General features: G+C 39.0%; 1 protein-coding gene and 1 non-coding gene across 16 annotated transcripts in view; both read left to right on the top strand.

Moving 5' to 3' along the window:
* Window positions 1–19,203, top strand: part of RGS6 (regulator of G protein signaling 6) — a 589,904-nt gene that overhangs the window by 114,501 nt on the left and 456,200 nt on the right. The gene's annotated exons all lie outside the window — the stretch shown is intronic.
* On the top strand, window positions 3,654–3,725 carry TRNAC-GCA. The gene has a single exon. It is a non-coding gene; the product is annotated as a tRNA-Cys (tRNA).

Consider the following 19,203-nt stretch of genomic DNA (forward strand, 5'->3'; position numbering starts at 1 on the left):
GCTCTGTATTTTTTTTCCCCTTCTTGTTTAGTCTCTTAAACATTGCTAGCAGGTTATATAGGTAAGAAAGAAAGCTGAAACATTTTTGCAAGGGCATTAACTCTCAAAGGCCACAAGAGTATTTTTCTAAATGTAATTGAATGGATACCATATCAGACCCTCAAGGGTTCTTTCAGTGTGTCTGATGTCCAGGACAAACCACGTGTTTGTTTAGATTTATACTGTAAGTTGTAAGACGATGTTTTCTATGAGGTGTGGTCCCGGGTCTAGCTTCCTGGTCCCATGACCCAGATTCTGATTCAGTAGGGCAGGTGATTCTTTCAGTAATCTGCATTTTCACATGGTCTCTGGGAAGTTTGGAGGCATCCCAAATTTGAGAATCACTGCTAAGGGCCATTATGTTTCCACAGGTGAACCTATTTTTCTGTTTTCACTTTATGTCACATGTAGGAGTTTAAAGAGTTTATTTTTGGTAAAACTGGAACACTGTCTTTAAATTAATAAGAGCCTTGTTGTGTAGGAGAAAGCATCACTTCAAAATTCCTCTATGAAATTGATCTTAAAAAGACCTGCTGACTCAAATGCTAGACAAATCCGTCCTCTCTCCAACTGCTGCCTGTCAGAATTGCTGACCTTAGGCTTATGTATTCAAATGCTTCCTGAAAGTCAAAACATATTTTCCAAAGTTTCTAATGGAAAAGAACTGAGCCTGTCACTCAGTTTTAAAAGAGAGAAATTGAGATAAGACAAAATGGTTCGGATAAATTTTACGTCTCAGGAGTAGATGGAAGAAAAGAATAAAAATTCCCATAACTGCTATCAGTTATCTCTTGATGGAGGGTGTCATGAGATAGGTAACTCCTCTCTCCCCAGGCCACAGTAAATATTAGATGGAGCCATCCTGCCTAATGATTCCTGCTGTGTCAGAGGTTAAATTACATTAATTTCTCATAGAATTGTGAAGGATATAGCCCATAAAAAGTGGGAATTGTTACATTAGAAATTGGATTCTTTTTTTTTTTTGCTATTGTTCGGGAGATTTTTCTCCTTCCTAGTTTTTCTCAATTAGCTACACCAGAGGTACCTTTGGCTAGCAAGGAGAAGGTGCCTCTGTGCTCTAAGATGACAGTTCAGTCCCACGGCCTGACAACTTTGAGATTCTTGCTTCAGAAGCTGCAGGACAGAGTGATTCTAGCTTGTGAGTGTTTGATTTTAGAATCATTGAAAGTCCCTTGAATTTCCTTCTCCCTGGATTGGATTCTGTTGTCTTTACTGAGACTGTTTTCCTCTGATTCTTTGGTACTCTAGTGCACAGAATTAGTATGACCTTAATTAGTTCGTGACTTACCACCAACTATCCATCCATTGCCTTCTTTCATTTTACTTATTTTAAAAATGAAGATATTTTAAATATGAACACATTGATCTGAGAATCAGAACATTGTTAATTTGTTACATTCATCTCTGCAGTTCTCCTTTTCTTGTTTTTTTTGCTTCTCCATCCTTCTGCCATCAGAGGTAACCCCTATTCTGAGCACTGTTGCAGTCTTGCTTTACCCCCTCTTTATCTATCTGTTTGCTTAAGTGTTACATTGTTTCATTTTGTCTGGCTTTGGACTTTATGAAGAGGAGTCATCCCTGGCTTATCCAGTCTAGCGAGACTTGTCTTTTTTCACTCTATGTCATGCTTCTGAGATTCATCCACACAGTCCTTGCTGTGTAATATTTTATTATTACATTACAGTTCATCCATAAACTGTAGTGTGATTTATACCATGACTTATCTATACTCCTGTCATTGGATGTTTAGGGCATTTCCAGTTTTTGCATCTATGACCAGGCTGCTCTCTGGGATGAGATTTCTCTTCTAAAGGTAGATCAGCAGCCACTGCTAGGTGGCAAGATGTGAGATTGTTCAACTTTACATGATAACATAAAAGTGGTTTCCAAAGTCATTATATCAATTTACACTCCCATTAGTGGTACACAAATGATTTTGTTGATCCAGATCTTTACCAACCCTTTACATTTTCAGACTTATTTAATTTAGCTAATTTTGTGGGTGTGAATCTACTGACATACTTTTAAAGTAGTGTTCAGTATTTTGTCTATCACAGAATAAAGTATGGCATACAATTTGGCTCCCTTCATGTATATTGGCTAGAGAACAATATATGATCATGCCCGCTTAGTTTAGTGGCACCCCAATTTTTCTCCCAATTATTTCACTGTATGTAGTTGACATTTTTTCGCTATACTTGCTAAAAAATATGAAAAAAACCTTGCCTGCACAATGGAATCATTTGGGAAATTATTAAAAGTACTAAAGCCTAGACCCCACCTCCAGAGACTCTGATTTACTTGAGTTGCAGCCTTGAACATGGAGGATTTTAAAAGCTTCCCAGCTGACCTGAATGTGCCATCAAGGTTAAAAATCACTGCTTTCGATGATATTAATAGAAATCTTGAAAAGTAAGTATAAGCTCAGGGTAGCCTGATGCTCGGAGAAGGCAATGTCACCCCAATCCAGTACTCTTGCCTGGAAAATCCCATGGATGCAGGAGCCTGATAGGCTACAGTCCATGGGATTGAGAAGAGTCGGACACGACTGAAGCGACTTAGCAGCAGCAGCAGCAGCCTGATGCTGTTACTTTTTCAGTTTTCTAAAGTATAAATTTTATGTTGCTTTGGAGTGTCCTCTTGCTTCTATTGAGAGGGGTGTGTGTATGGGTGTGTGTGTGTGTTGCTAGTAGAAGTAAATAGTAGTTGACATTCAGTGAAAGTTATGGGCTATCAGTTGTGCTTGTCATTTATTTTATGCTTCCAACTATGGATCTCAAAGTTCACAGTGCCTAAGACTCTCCTAAGACATTATTTTGGTTGTTTTTTAGAATGCAGACTTTGATTCCAAAGGTCTGGGTTTGAGCCCAGGAATCTACATTCTGACCAGTGTGTCAGGTGATGATGACACAGGCAGGTCTGGGAGCACCCTTAGAGGAAAGCTAAATTCTTCCCACCCTGCAGTGTACGTTGGATTCTCGTTATAGATGAGGGAATGAATGGGAAGCTCAGAGGAATTGAGGAACCTGGACCAGGTCACACAGCTGCCACGGGGTCAGCCTCTGCCCTGTTTGTTGTTGGCCTTGCTTCTAGCGCACCTCTAACAAAACTCACAGCACATGGGGAAATCTGCCTGAGTTTATTTATTTTTAAATTTTAGTTGCTTTCATGGTTGAGTTTTTTTTTTTATTATTTTATTTTAATATTAAAAAAATTTTTTTGGCTCTACCAGAAGGCGTGTGGGATCTTGCTTCCCCAACCAGGATCAAGCCCGTGTGCCCTGCAGTGGAAGCACTGAGTCCTAACTTCTGGACTGCCGGGGAGTCTCAGTTGGCTAGAGTGTAGAGCATGTGTCTTCTTCTCTACATTTAATGTTCTTTTTTTTCATCTGGGCACAATTCTCCCTCCCCACCCCTCAAATAACCTTTAATGTCCTGGGAAAATCCACCTCATTCCTACGGGGCCCTGGGGGCCCTGGGGGCCTCATTCTATAGGTGTGTTTCTGTGTGTGTTTTGTCGCCCAGTTTGTAACCAAGAGCAGATGTTTCCTTTGAGACTTACGCGTGTAAGTTTCATTTACCCTTGTGTTGGGCTCCCTGCTGGCTCAGACGGTAAAGCGTCTGCCTGCAATGCAGGAGACCCGGGTTCGATCCCTGGGTTGGAAAGATCCCCTGGAGAAGGAAATGGCAACCCACTCCAGGACTCTTTCCTAGAAAACTCCATGGATGGAGGAGCCTGGTGGGCTACAGTCCATGGGGTCGCAAAGAGTCGGACATGACTGAGTGACTTCACTTTGTTTGATTCTTTAGGATAGGTTGGATTGCAAGCAAGAGGATATCAAGGCGAATAGGCGGAGGGGAATTTCTGGGTTGTAACACAGAGCCCGGGCGGGGGCACAGCTGGGGCGCAGGGACCTGTGGGCACTGAGGACCCCACGCCTCTCTCCGTCTCTGTATGACGTGTCCTCCTGTGACTGGCTCTTCCCACTTAGTGACGGCTGTGGCTTTTGAGCAGAGTGCGGTCTTGTCCTCACAGCTTCATGGAAAGGGAGTCCCTCACTTTCCCAGCTCCCGAGTGTTCACCCTGGGAGGACTCTGGCCTGGTTTTGGCTCCGTGTCTGCCCCAGGATCGGTTTACTCCACAGAAGGTAGGGCGGTATGATTATCAACCTTAAGGGGTGAACAGAGAGAGGAACAGTTTTCCTGAATGGGGTAGGGGTGGGGTGTCCCAGTAAGGGGCCGGGAGCTGGTGGGCAGTCAGAGTGTCTGAGGCCTAATTCAGGTGCCTGAGGCTAATTTTGGAGGGCAGGGTCACTTTATGGTGTCATGGCCCATGGCTTTTTGATTAGCGATGGTGTCGAGCATGACGTGTGTATAAGTAACTCTCCGATGTGCCTGTCCCCACAGGTAACTGATGATAAGGCTAAAAATGTTTACTTGCCTGCCATTGGCTCAGGATGCTTGATTTTGATTTTGAGGTGGATTATATTTTCTGAGGAAACTGTACATAGAGACTTTATTAAAAACTGAGGTTGAAAAAGCAAAAATCAATGTGTTAAATTTTTGTTCTTATTAGGCCCTCAGCAGTGACTTTAGTTGACAGTGACTTCCCTGCAACTTTAAGAATTCTTCCTAAACTCATGTACAAGTGGGTGGAAAGAGTTCTGTGCACGTTTTAAAACCTTATATTCTGTGCATGCTCTCCTCCCCAAATTGGGACTTTACCATGAAATCTGGGCCTTTGGCCTATGTATTTTAAATTATATTCATATTGTACTACATCTGCAACTGTCTATAGTACAGCTGTGTATATCTACATGAAACACAATGTGCATTTAAGTTTCCATTCCATTTGTGAGCAGATGGTAGCTTGTTAAGGAAATATCACGAGGATGTTTATGGCCATATTTTGCCGTGAAAACCTTATAATCACTCTCAATAATTACATCTCCTTGTGTTACCTGTAATAAATGCAGTGCCATCATATATGTTGGCATTGTGATATAGATTCTTTGTATGCAAAGAATGTTTGCTATTGTAGACACATTTGTGTCTGGACTGTGTGATGTATCAAGGGGGTTTTCTACTTGTAGCTGCTTCAAGAAGGATGTTGAAGGGTCTGTGGTTATGCTCTTGCATAAGCCCCTGACTGGCAACCACCAATCTGTTATTTGTTTCTATGATCTTATTTTTTTCTCCTTCTAAGATTTCACATGTAATATACAATATTTGCTTTTCTCTCTCCATCTTATTTCACTTTGCATAATGCCCATTAGGTCCATCCATGTTGTTGCAAATGACAAGGTTTCCTTAATTTTTTATGGCTGAATTATATTCTTTTGTATACATATACTGTGTCTTCTTTATCTGTCATGATGGACACTTAGATTGTTTACATATCTTGGCCGTTGTGAATAATTCTGTAGTGAACACAGGGTGTATATATCTTCTTGAGTTATTGTTTTTGTTTTCGTTAGGTAAATTCTCAGAGGTGGAATTGCTGGATCATAATGGCAATTTTAGTTTTTAACTTAGTGAGGAACCCCTATACTGTTTTCCACAGTGACTGCACCAGTTTACATTCCCCCCAACAGTGCACAAGCGTTTCCTCTTCTCCACATCCCCACCAGTATTTGTTTTTTGTCATCTTTTTGATAAACTCTGTTCCAACAGGTGTGAGGTAGTACCTCGTTGTGGTTTTGATTTGCACTCCTTGGTGAGTAGTGATGTTGAGCCTCTTTTCATCTACCTGTTGGCTGTCTGTGTGTCTTAGGAAAAATGTCTATTCAGATCTCTTACCCATTTTTAAATTGCATTTGATTTTTTTGTTTTTGCCATTGAATTGCACAGCCAGTGAAATCTTTTCAAATGCCTTTTAAAGGCTTCATTCATTCCAAGGTCGCTTTGAGGGTCATTTTGTACTTCTTAATGCTCAAAGGTGCTACAGTGTCAACTAGTCAAGAAATACTCCTGTCACCCATGATCTCTCAAAGTTCTCAGTACGGTCAAAAACTTAGAATTTCATTCTTTGTAGAGTTTACGTCTGGCTTGGCAATTAATGCTGTATTAGCTCCGTACAACTCTCTCCAAGTCTCTTGAAGAAGGTGCTAACCTTTTCACTGGATTCTGCTCAGGATCACACTGCCCCTAGATCTGCTGCAATGATGATGCATGCTTATCCTGGTAGATGATGCTGGTTATCATATTGTCAGTTCATGACTTTTTTTTTTTTTGCTTTTCATCTTCATGTATTTCCAGAGCACAGTCATTGAGATGCAGAAGACATGGCTGTAATCAATCTAGTTTTCTGAGATGTGCTGAAGCTTCAGCATGGGTCTTAAAAAGTTGTGTTAGAATACCCATCTTCAGAAAATGTTCTTTGAAGCTGATGCAGTGAAAAATACCAACTGAGCCTGTGTTTTGGAGTGGTTTTCCTTTGTGGGAGTGTGTGCTCATCCTCACTCTCTTTCCAGTATTCCTGGCATGAAAAATTTCAGAACTGGTTAGAGTTGGTGGAGAGGTCCTTCTTTGGTCATGACGTGATGATGACACATTCTAAAATCACATGGCTATTCATCATTAAAAGCATTTTAAAAAGTCCATTAACATATTTATCCTTTATAATAGGCTCTGTGAGGTAGATATAAAAATGTTTTTTGTTTTTGTTGCCAAGTGTTACTTAAAAATAATCATAAAACTTAAGGAAGGAAAACCTAATTAGCAATTACTCAATCTAATTCTCTTACTTTACAAATGAAGAAACTGAATCCGTAGTGATGAAGTCACTTGCTTGTGACTCTATATCTATTTAGTGACCTAACATATTATTTCCCACCCCAAATATGGTTTCATGGATAAAAGTACATTGGTTGAGATCTGATTGTCATATTTTTGACTGGATGATTTTTTTCCCCCAGTTGTCTAACATTTCTGGGTCTCTGTTTTTTCATTTGTAAAACGGATTGTTGTGAATATTATATTAGGCTGCATCTGAAAAAGTAGTTAACCCAGTGCCTAGCAACAAGTAAGTAGTTAATTTATGTTAACAGTTCACAACTGGATTTATATTTTCAATATTTTTCTCTCAGGGTCCTCTGGAGCTAGAGCAGGATAGTGAATTATCAGCTTTTCCATCTTTGGAAGCCTTGTATTTATTCATTGTTTAAAATTCTCCTCATGCATTTTGGGAGGTTTTCCCCTGAAAGAAGAGCAGGGACATTGTTTGGGAGAGTTTGATGAGAACTTGTTATGTGTTGGTTCATTCAAAAGCTGAATGAGTTTCTTTCTTTTCACTTGTGAATCTTCATTTAACTGTGAAGTACCTTGGCACTTAACACAGGGTACCATATTGTTTTAAACCTGGAAACCCAGTGATGTGTTTTGAACTCATGCTTCAGAGAAGAGTCTGTGTTTCATTATCACCCAGTCATGCCCTGTGTTATCACTTGTTATGGGCTAAATAAGTCATCCTCACCCCCACACTTCCCTTTCCCCTAACTCCAGTCACCAATTGATAGGTTGAAACTTTATCCCTCAATGTGATGGTCTTTGGAGGTGGGGACGTTGGGGGGCAACATGCGTTAGGGCAGGTCATGAAGGTGGGGCCTTCATGATGGGACACGTGGCTTTATAAGAGGATGACTGAGGTGAGGGGAGAGACGGGAAGGGAGACTGAGCTCTCTGTTTGAGCAGAGGATAGACCTCCTGAAGACTCAGTGAGAAGAAAGCCATCTGCCAGCCAGGAAGAGGGCTCTCGCCAGAAACTGAACACTGACAGACTTTGATCTGGACTTTCCAGTTTCCCAAGCTGTGAGAAAAGAAACTTCTATTGTTTAAAGTATCAAATCTGCAGGATTTTGTTAGGGCAGCCAAAGCAGATTAAGACATTTCTGCAGAAGTGTGTGTTATTCAGCCATCTACTTCCTTGTTTACCTATATGTTTTGAATTGGTCTCCATGATGGAAGAAGTATGACTGTTCAGAGGCATTGAGAATTTTCTCTTTATCCACCAGTGTGGATATACGCCACACTGTGAGAGGATACTGGGACAGGCACTCAAAGGAGCATCAGTCATCAAATCCCTTTCCATTAGGTCTCTGATGATTTAAAATTTCCTGTTAGATAAACCAAGTAGTTGGACAAGTGTTAATGTTCAAGGTTGATGTATAGAATATGAAAGCTTTGTAATAAAATTATTTTAAATATAAATGGTTTCCTGCAAGTATTTACTCTTCATTTCCATAATTGTTTATAATCTTTTCTTTATATTTAACATTCTTGTACACCCCTCCCCACCATACACATACATACTTTTTTCTTTAAAACCATGATCCATATGTTTTTATGTGACCTGAGCTATAAAGACTGGAATACTGAAGTTATTCATCCACTTTCATTTTACCTTTTGCGTCTGTCATTTTCTTATGAGGAATACTTAGCCTGTCATGTACAAATCTCTGCATAGACACCAACACTTTTTGCCTATTCATTAATCTTATCTTGTTCCTTTGGCTTCTGTTTCATCTTTATCTGAATTTGTAATCATTTGAGGTCAGTGCTTTTTTTTATTTAAATAGATAAGGTGCAGCTAAGCCTCGATCATAGCCAAGAAAGAGCTTACATAAAATACCTATGAGATTAGGAGCATTACCAGGGAAACATCAGCAGAGTTGTGTTTACTTGTGTCTTATTCTTAAGTAAATTTTATGCACTCATGATATAAGCTTTGGGTTACTATTGTGAACCTCCTAGGACGTGTGGCATTGTTTAATTTCACCTTTAATTTTTGAAACATGAATTGTTTCCTTCCTTTGTTCTAGCGATTTTGACATAAGGAGCTGGGGCTATTCATTGCAGGCCATTTGTGAGTTTACATATCTCCTGGGTAGAATGTATGAAGTAAACAGCAGTGTCTCTACCTGCTACTTTTTAAAAGTTATTATTCCTCTGAGGGGAATGTGTCAGTCATCAAGGCTGCAGACATTCTGACAGGATTATAGAGTTTCACCTTCCCTCCTCCTTTGAAGATAGGAAGGAGTCATGTGACTTTCTTGGCTGGTGAAATGTTTGTCAATGAGCAAAATATTGGAGGCCTTAAGAATTAGTGCATGGCAAGTAGATCATACTCGTAAAACCATTAATGGAAAACATACAACAGAGTCACAAGAACCTAAAAGAAAAAAATACGAGCATAATACAAATGGAAACAATCAAACCACAAAAGAAAAAACAAAAAGAAAGGAACAAAGAAATACAAAGTCAATTGGAAAAATTAAGATTTAAAATGGTGATGAATACATATCTATTAATGATTGCCTTAAATGTCAATAAAAAGATATTTCAAGAAAATGAGAATGACAAGGAAATGGGGGTAGCAATAGTCATATGAGACAAAATAGATTTTAAAGCAAAGGCTGTAAAGAAAAATAAGGAAAGTATATAATGATAAAAGGATCACTACAAGAAGAACTTATTATATGCTAACATATATGTACCCAATATAGGTATATCAAGGGCTTCCCTGGTGGCTCAGATGGTAAAGAATCCACTTGCAATGCAGGAGACCTGGGACATCCAAATACATAAAACAAATACTAACAGACATGAAGGGAAAATTGACAAAGAATACATCAATGGTAGGAGGCATTAACACCCCACTTACCTCAGTGTATAGATTTTTTCAGACAGAAAATCAATATGGCAACAGAATTCCTAAATGATACAATGAAACAGTCAGACCTAATTGATATTTTCAGGATATAAGCTCCCCCACAATAGAATGACACATTTTTTTTTCCCCCAGGTGCACATGGAGCATTCTATAGGACTGACCACATCAGTTCAGTTCAGTTCAGTTCAGTCGCTCAGTCGTGTCCAACTCTTTGCGACCCCATGAGTCGCAACACGCCAGGCCTCCCTGTCTGTCACCAACTCCCGGAGTTTACTCAAACTCATGTCCATCGAGTCGGTGATGCCATCCAGCCATCTCATCCTCTGTCGTCCCCTTCTCCTCCTGCCCCCAATCCCTCCCAGCATCAGGGTCTTTTCCAATGAGTCAACTCTTCGCATGAGGTGGCCAAAGTATTGGAGTTTCAGCTTCAGCATCAGTCTTTCCAATGAACACCCAGGACTGATCTCTGTTAGAATGGACTGGTTGGATCTCCTTGCAGTCCAAGGGACTCTCAAGAGTCTTCTCCAACACCACAGTTCAAAAGCATCAATTTTTCAGCGCTCAGCCTTCTTGACAGTCCAACTCTCACATCCATACATGACCACTGGAGTAGACGGACCTTTGTTGGCAAAGTAACATCTCTCCTTTTTAATATGCTATCTAGGTTGGTCATAACTTTCCTTCCAAGGAGTAAGCGTTTTTTAATTTCATGGCTGCAATTACCATCTTCAGTGATTTTGGAGCCCAAAAAAATAAAGTCTGCCACTGTTTCCACTGTTTCCCCATCTATTTCCCATGAAGTGATGGGACCAGATGCCATGATCTTAGTTTTCCAAATGTTGAGCTTTAGGCCAAATTTTTCACTCTCCGCTTTCACTTTCATCAAGAGGCTTTTTAGTTCCTCTTCACTTTCTGCCATGAGGGTGGTGTCATCTGCATATCTGAGGTTATTGATATTTCTCCTGGCAATCTTGATCCCAGCTTGAGCTTCTTCCAGGCCAGCGTTTCTCATGATGTACTCTGCATATAAGTTAAATAAGCCGGGTGACAATATACAACCTTGACTTACTCCTTTTCCTATTTGGAACCAGTCTGTTGGTCCATATCCAGTTCTGACTGTTGATTCCTGACCTGCATATAGGTTTCTAAAGAGGTGGGTCAGGTGGTCTGGTATTCCCATCTCTTCCAGAATTTTCCACAGTTTATTGTGATCCACACAGTCAAAGACTTAGGCATAGCCAATAAAACAGAAATAGATGTTTTTCTGTAACTCTCTTGCTTTTTTGATGATCCAGTGGATGTTGGCAGTTTGATCTCTGCTTCCTCTGCCTTTTCTAAAACCAGCTTGAACATCTGGAATTTCACAGTTCACATATTGCTGTAGCCTGGCTTGGAGAATTTTGAGCATTACTTTACTAGCGTGTGAGATGAGTGCAATTGTGCAGTAGTTGACCACATACTAGAATACAAAATAAGTCAAAAATTTTAAGAGGATAGAAATTATTTCAAGCATCTTTTCTGACCACAGTGACAGGAGACTAGAAATCAACCACAGAAAGAGAAATGAAAAAAAAAAATTGATTACATGGAGACCAAACAGCATGCTACTAAGAAACCAATACATCAGTGATGAAATCAAAGAGGGAATTAAAAAATATCTTGAGGAAAATGACAGTGAAAATACAACCATACAATATCTATGGGATGCAGCAAAAGCAGTTATTAAAGGGAAGTTCATAGCAATACAGGCCTTCCTCCAAAAACAAGAAAAATCTCAAATAAACAACCTATCACCCAGAGGAATTAGTAAAAGAAGAACAACCAAAACCTGAAGTTAGCAGAAGGAAGGAAATAATAAAGATCAGAGAGGAAATAAATGAGGTAGAAATTAAAAAACAGAAAAAATCAGTAAAACCAAGAGCTTGTTCTTGGGATAAACAAAACCAACAAACCTCTGGCCAACCTCACCAAGAAGAAAAAAGAGAGGGCCCAAATAAACAAAATAAGAAATGAAATAGATGTAACAACCAATATTGCAGAAATACAAAAAACCATAACAGAGTACTATGAGCAATTAATTATATGCCAATAAATTGGACAACCTAGAAGAGATGGACAAGTTTCTAGAAACATTCAGCCCACCAAAACTGAATCAAGAAGTAATAAGTAATTTAAATAGGCTTAACACTAGAAGTGAAAGAGAATCTATAATAGAAAAACTCCCTGCAAACAAAAGTCCAAGACTAGATTGCCTCACTGTAAAATTCTTTCACATATACAAGGAGGAATTTATATTGATCCATCTCAAACTCTTCCAAAAGATTGAAGAGGAGAGAACACTCCCAAAATAATTATATGAAGCCATCATTACCCTGATACTAAAACCAGACACAATGCCAAAAAAAGAAAATTACAGGCCAATATCTTTGATGACTATAGATGCAAGATTTCTCAGTGAAATATTAGCAAATTGAATCCAGCAACACATATACAAGATCATATACTATGATCAAGTTGAATTCATCTGAGGATCACAAAATTCACAAAATGCAACATACACATAATTCAACATACACAGATCAATCAATGTAATACATTATATCAACAAAAGAAAAGACAAAAACCACACGATCATCTCAATATATGTAGAAAAAAGCATTCGGTAAAATTCAACATCCATTCCTGATAAAAATTCTTACCAAAGAGAGTACAGAACATGTTTCAACGTGATAAGAGCTATTTATGACAAATTCAGAGCCAACACAATACTCAACAGTGAAAAACTGAAAGCCTTCTGGCTAAAGTCTGGACTAAGACAAGCACACAGTCTCACAACCTCTATTCAAGACAGTGTTGGAAGTCCTAGCCACAGCAATTGGTCAAGGAAAAGGAATAAAAGGTATCCAGCTTGGAAGAGAAGAGGTGAAATTGCCATTATATGCAGATGACATGATGTTAATACTATATAGATAGAGAACCCTAAAGACTCCACAGAAAAACTACTAGAATTGATAAACGAATTCAGCAAGGTAGCAGGATACAAGATTGAGTTACAGAAATTGCTTGCATTTCTTTACACTAACAATGAGATACAAGAAAAAGAAAGTGAAAAATACCCCTTTTAAAATTGCATTAAAAAATAAACCTGACCAAGCAGGTGAAAGACTTTTATGCTGAGTACTATAAAACACTGATAAAGGAAACCAAAGATGGTTCAAAGAAATGGACAGATATCCCATGCTGTTGGATTGGAAGAATTAATATTTTTAAAATGGCCATAATATCCAAAGCTATCTACAGATTTAATGTGATCTCGGTTTCCCAAGTAGCACAATGGTGAGGAATCCACCGGCCAATACAGGAGACACAAGAGACATGAGTTTGATCCTTAGGTCAGGAAGATCCCTTGGAATAGGAAATGGAATAGGAAATGCACTCCAGTATTCTTGCCTTGAAAATTCCATGGGCAGAGGAGCCTGGTGAGCTGCAGTCCATAGAGTCACAAAGAGTTGGACACACATAAGCGACTGAGCACACCAAATTACCCATGACATTGCTCACAGAACTAGAGCAAATAATCCTAAAATTTATATGGAACCATAAAAGACCCAGAATTGCCAAAGAAATCCTGAGGAAAAAAAACAAAGCTGGAGCTTTAACCCTTCCAGACTCCAAACAATACTGCAAAGCTACAGTGATCAACATACCATGGTAATGGCACAAAGATAGATTGATCAGTGAAATAGGAGAGAGAACCCAGAAATAAACCCATACACCTATGGTCATTCTTTGACAAAAGAGGTACGAATATACAAGGGGGAAAAGACAGTCTCTTCAGCTAGTGTTGTTGGGAAAGCTGGACAGCTGCATGTTATTCAATGAATAAGAACGCATCCTCACAGCATACACAAGAATAAACTCAAAATGGCTTAAAGACTTAAATATAAGTCATGACACCATAAAACTCTTAGAACGAAACATAGGGAAAACCTTCTCTGACATAAGTGGTAGCAGTGTTTTCTTATGTCAGTTTTCAAGGCAATAGAAATGAAAGGAAGAATAAACAAATGGGACCTAATCAAACTTATAAGGTTTTGCCCGGCAATGGAAACCATAAGAAATGAAAATATAACCTATGGACTGGGAAGAATATTTGCAAACAGTGCAACTGATGAGGGTTTAATCTCCAAAATATATAAACATCTCATATAACTCAATAACAACAACAACAAAAACCCAAACAGCTCAGTCATGAAATGGACAGAAGACTTGAAAAGGCATTTCTCCAAAGAAGACTTAAGATGGCCAATGGACAAATTAGAAGCTGCTCAACGTCACTAATTATTAGAGAAATGAAAATCAAAACTACAATGAGGTATCAGCTCACAATGGTCAGAATAGCCATCAACAAAAAGTGTACAAACAACAAATGCTGGAGAGGGTGTAGAGAAAAGGAAACCCTTCTACATTGTTGGTGCAAATGTAAATCGTTGCAGCCACTATGGAAAACCATATGGAGGTTCCTCAAAAATCTAAAAATAGAGTTGCCATGTGACCCAACAATCCCACTCCTGGGGTTATACCTTGAGGAAACTCTTAATTTGTAAAGATACATGTACCCTAGTGCTCACAGCAGCACTATTTCCAATAGCCAAGACATGGAAGGAACCTAAATGTCTATTGACAGATGAGTGGATCAAAAATATGTGGTGTATATGTGCAATGGGATATTACTCACCCATAAAAAGCATGAAGTCTTGTAATTTGCAGCAACATGGATGGTGCTAGAGATTATCATACTAAGGGAAGTCAGAAAGAGAAAGATAAATACCATATGATGCTGCTTTCATTGGAATAAAAAATATGACAAAAATGAACTTATTTATGAAACACAGACTCACGGACATAGACACAGAATCACTGCGCTATACACCAGAAACTAATACAGCATTGTAAATCAACTATACTTTAAAAAAGAGAGAAGAAATATAAAAGAACTGGTACATGGTTCACCACATTCTTTGCCCCAGTGATTATGAAAGCAAGTGTTGGGATGGAAACTGTATCTTTCTAGGTCCTGAGTTGACCGTGATAAATTGAATTGTAGCTGATCTGTATTAGACATGTGTCTTAAGCAATATTATTTTGTTGACATTTTGTTAGAATAAGGGACTGTAATTTAGCATACCCATCATAGCCTAACCTATTCTGACTATTACAAGAGGTCAAAGAAGAACCTTACATGTAGGGAGCCTGTGATCTAACTGGGCAGAGAAGATGCATTTCCACAAGAAAGAACTAGACACTTCACTATACCTTTTATTTAGCCACGTTTATTACTGAACAAGAGGGAAGTTGACTGTAGCATGGATTGAGCTTTTTAGCATATTCCCGAGACCCTAATTTCAACTGGGAAAAATAACTTTTTAAAATGAGACTTTCAGATCATAATTGATCAAAACACTTATCCAGGGGATTAAGATCTACTTTGATTAGCTAATGGATGCATGATGTCTTTAATCTGAGACTAGGGAGGGATAAGAAGACCAATTATGAGTTATATCTCTATTGTTCTTTCTATCTTGATATTATCTACCTAGGAAATAGAATTAAAAATCTTTAAACAACAGATTTGCTTTGATGGCATCTATCAATCAAAATGGTACTTTAGCTTTTTGGTATGTGGGGGCAGCCTGCCTGACTGCACATACTAATGGCTAATATTGGTTAAATTGGTAATTTATTTATTGCTTAAATTTGTAATTGATTCAGCAAACAATTTCTGGGTATCTGGTATGAACCAAGCCCAACACTAGATGCTATGGATACAGTAAGGAACAAAACAGAGCCTCTAGCTTCATGAATCTTACATTTTAGTGAGGAAGTTGGGGGATAAACAGGTAAACAAGCAAATAACATGATATCAGTGAGTGAGTGCTGTGGATACAAATAAAGCAGAAGGATGGGATCAGGAATGGCTAGGTGCATGATTTTGGATGCAGTGGACAGAAAAGTCCTCTCTGAGAAGGGGACATTGGAGCAAGAAATTAAAGGAAGTGAGAGAAAAAAACCCTATGAATACCCCAGGGAAGCGTATTCCAGGTGACAGCAATAGCAAGCCTTGGAGCCTTGTGAAGGCTCCAAGGTGGGGACGTAGTAGAATATTTGGAGAATAGCAAGGAGGACAGGATGCTTATGGAGGGGTGAGCAAGAGAGAGACTGAGAGGAGTTGAAGTCAAATCAGTCTATAAGTATCTAGATAACCAGGGCCTCTGGATCTTTTCTACATCCAAAGGGAAGCCATAATGATTCTGAACGTGGGCGAGCCATGATGTACTTTGTTTTAAACAGATGACCTCAGAGTAGGAGTGTGTAGAGAACAAGAAAACAAACAGGAAAATGGGTTAGGAGGCTTAAGTGTGAGTCCTGGTGGGAGATGATGGGGTTTGGATGCCATTGGTAAGTGGTGGTTGTAAGATGTAGTTGGACTCAGTATATATTTTGAAAGTTTTGTTGTTAGGATTTACTGACCGAATGTGGACTTTGGCTTGAGCATCTGCGTGAATGATGATGCCATTTTCCTAGATGAGGAAAATGTTTGAGATGCCGTTACCTGTTCAAGAGAAGGTGACCACTGCATCTATGAGCCTTGAGTTCAGGGGACTGGTTACTGCTCGAGGAATAAGGTTGGGTGTTCAGTTGGTAGGGGGATTTAAGTCCACAAGATTGGATGAGATCCCAAAGGGAGTGAGTGTAGTGGGTCAAGAGAAGATACCTGAAGACTGAGTCCTGGGGTCCAGCATTTAGAGGTTGAGCAGATGAAGAGGATCTAGTAAAGGGGACTGAGAAGGAACAGTCACTGAGGATAGGAGGATGGTCAGGCCAGTGAAATGTCACAAAGCCACAGGAAGAGAGTGCAAAAAAGGAGAGAGGAGTGAAGAACTACAGGAATGCTACAGAGTGGTCAAAGACATTGACTATGACTTGAGCATTGAAGGTAGCAGCGTGAGATCACAGTGATGTTGACAATATCAGTGTCAGCAGTTGGTTGGAGGAAAAAGCCTGATTGCAATTGGTTCAGTTGAAGATGAGGATATGTGGTTCTTGAGAGATTTTTTTCTACGGAGGGAGTAAGGGAGAAGAGCTATAGAGGATGTGAAGTCAGATGTATTTATCTTCTTTATTTTTAAAGATGGGAAATACTATAACATGTTTGAAAACTGATGGGGGTTTTTTAGTATAGAGGAAAGAATTGACCAAGGGTCTCCTTTAATAGACAAGGGGGGATGAAGCTAAGGTATTGCATGTTCTAGATTTGTACAGATTCATATAGAGGACTACCCATAGTTCTGAGAAGATGCAGTGTTATCTTTTGTGTGCTCCTATTTTCTGAGAAAAATAAGAATCAGCATCATCAGTTGAGTGTGAGGAAGAGGCAGAAAATATTGCTATAAAATAGTTTTCTAGCAGTAACAGGGGTAAGCTAGTCAGGGAAGTGTGGTAAGACCATTAAGGTGAACTGAAAACCTCTTGAGATTTGTGTCCAATCTTTAAAGCAAAGCCAGCCAGTATAGTTGTTTATTTTCTCTGGTTTGGGTTAGTTTCTCTGGGATAGGGAGAGAATCCAAGGATAATTGTATTTAATCAAGGCTGTAGTTTTGCCAACTGAATAATATGAAAGCAGAAAGAGGCCAAGGTGGACTGGGGACAAATGCAGGGGAGTGATTATTGTGTAGTGTGATGGGTCAGGTGGGATGGCAAGGAAGGTGAAGCTGCAGGGCTGTGATTGACCATGAAGAGGTGGTCAGGTCAATGGAATTGTGGGGCCACTGACATCGAATTGTTGAAATTGGGGCCTTAGAGGAAATGATCTGGAAATGCATTTGAAATAAAAAATTGGCAACTTTCCTCAGGCCGAATCTCCAAAAGAAACATTAAAAAAAAAAATTACTTACATTTGCTGCATGGCTGGGGAAAACTGTATTTTTCAAATATGACTTCCAACTCATTTTGTATCAGGATATTCACCCTGATATTCTTGGGCAAGTTATGAAAATTAGGCAACTATTTCTGTGTCTTCACTCATAAAAGAAGATGAGTGAGAAAGCAGAACTGAATACTTAGTGATTGTTGGATTCTACTGAATTTCACTGCTTTGTTGCAGTTTAACTGACAGGCTAGAATTGCAGAGATGTCATTTCAGTTAAGCCATCGAGCCTCACATAAGAAGATAAAATTGGAATACAAGGTCGTGGTTGGCACAACAAAAGAAGCTTCAGTATGTCGCAAATGAGAGATCATTGGATAGATGTCATCTATTTGATTGTTAAACAAAGCACATAAGGAAATCTCCTTCCCGAAGATTTGTCATGTGTGTGTATCTTGTGAAGCATCAGTGAATAGAAAACTTTCTTTGGAAATATAAAAATGTTCTCATCGAAGATAGCAGTTGTAAAGTTTGTTATATATATGTAAATATATTTAATGTCACAGATGAATCTTGCTATTATTTTTTACAGTATCTTGGCATAGAACTATTACAATAGTCAGATTCATTTCCCATTTATTGAAAGCTACTGTAAGCATTCTCACATGCATTGTGTTTTTAGGGGAAATTTTAGATGATTAACATATGTTGCCTAGAAGTAAAGCTTTCTGAATTGAAACTGAAATAAGATAATTGCCACTTTTATTAAATATCCAGCTGGCACACTTTGAAAATGTTATCCCCCAAAGAGAGAAAATGTTATCTCAGCATCTAGCATTGGTTTTATTTTGGATTCCAACTTCCCTATTTATTTTATTCTGTTAGGATAGGGGAGTTAGGGTTACAGATTTTGTGTTTTCCCTGCATGACTGATCAAGATTCCTAGGTCTATCTGGACTTTGTCCCAGAAATACTGACAACAGCTGTTTCTTGAGATAGTTTTAGATTGATTCCTACATTATATATGTTTTGAGGTGAATGAGTGGTGCGTAATACCTTTAGTCTTAATATGAACATTGGTTTAATTTGTTAGTGTTAGGATGAGGCTACTCATTGCTTAATTTACCCATCTTTGACTGCCCAATAGAATCTCTCCCGTTTAGAATTTTCTTTATATTGCCATATTCTCCTTGTCTTTAAAAAAGAATGGGTGAATTGAGAGATTGGAATGGACATACACACTCTGTATAAAGTAGGTAACCAATGAGAACCGACTGTGTAGCACAGGGAACTCTAACTCAGTGCTGGGTGGTGGCCTGTTATGGAAGGGAAATCCAGAGAGGGGAGATGTGTGTACCTGATTCACTTTGCTGTATAGCGGAAACGAACACAGCACTGTAAAGCAACTATACTGAAAAAAAATGACCTACAGCGGTAACAAACCCTCAAAAGTCGCTGGGATCATCAGGGTGTTTCTTTCTTTTCAGACCTTTGGCACAGAGTCTCCTGACACTGAGGGTTTTCAAACTGACTGTCTGAAAAGGAGC

This window comes from Cervus canadensis, chromosome 6 (assembly GCF_019320065.1).
Source record: "Cervus canadensis isolate Bull #8, Minnesota chromosome 6, ASM1932006v1, whole genome shotgun sequence".
Classification (NCBI taxonomy): domain Eukaryota; kingdom Metazoa; phylum Chordata; class Mammalia; order Artiodactyla; family Cervidae; genus Cervus; species Cervus canadensis.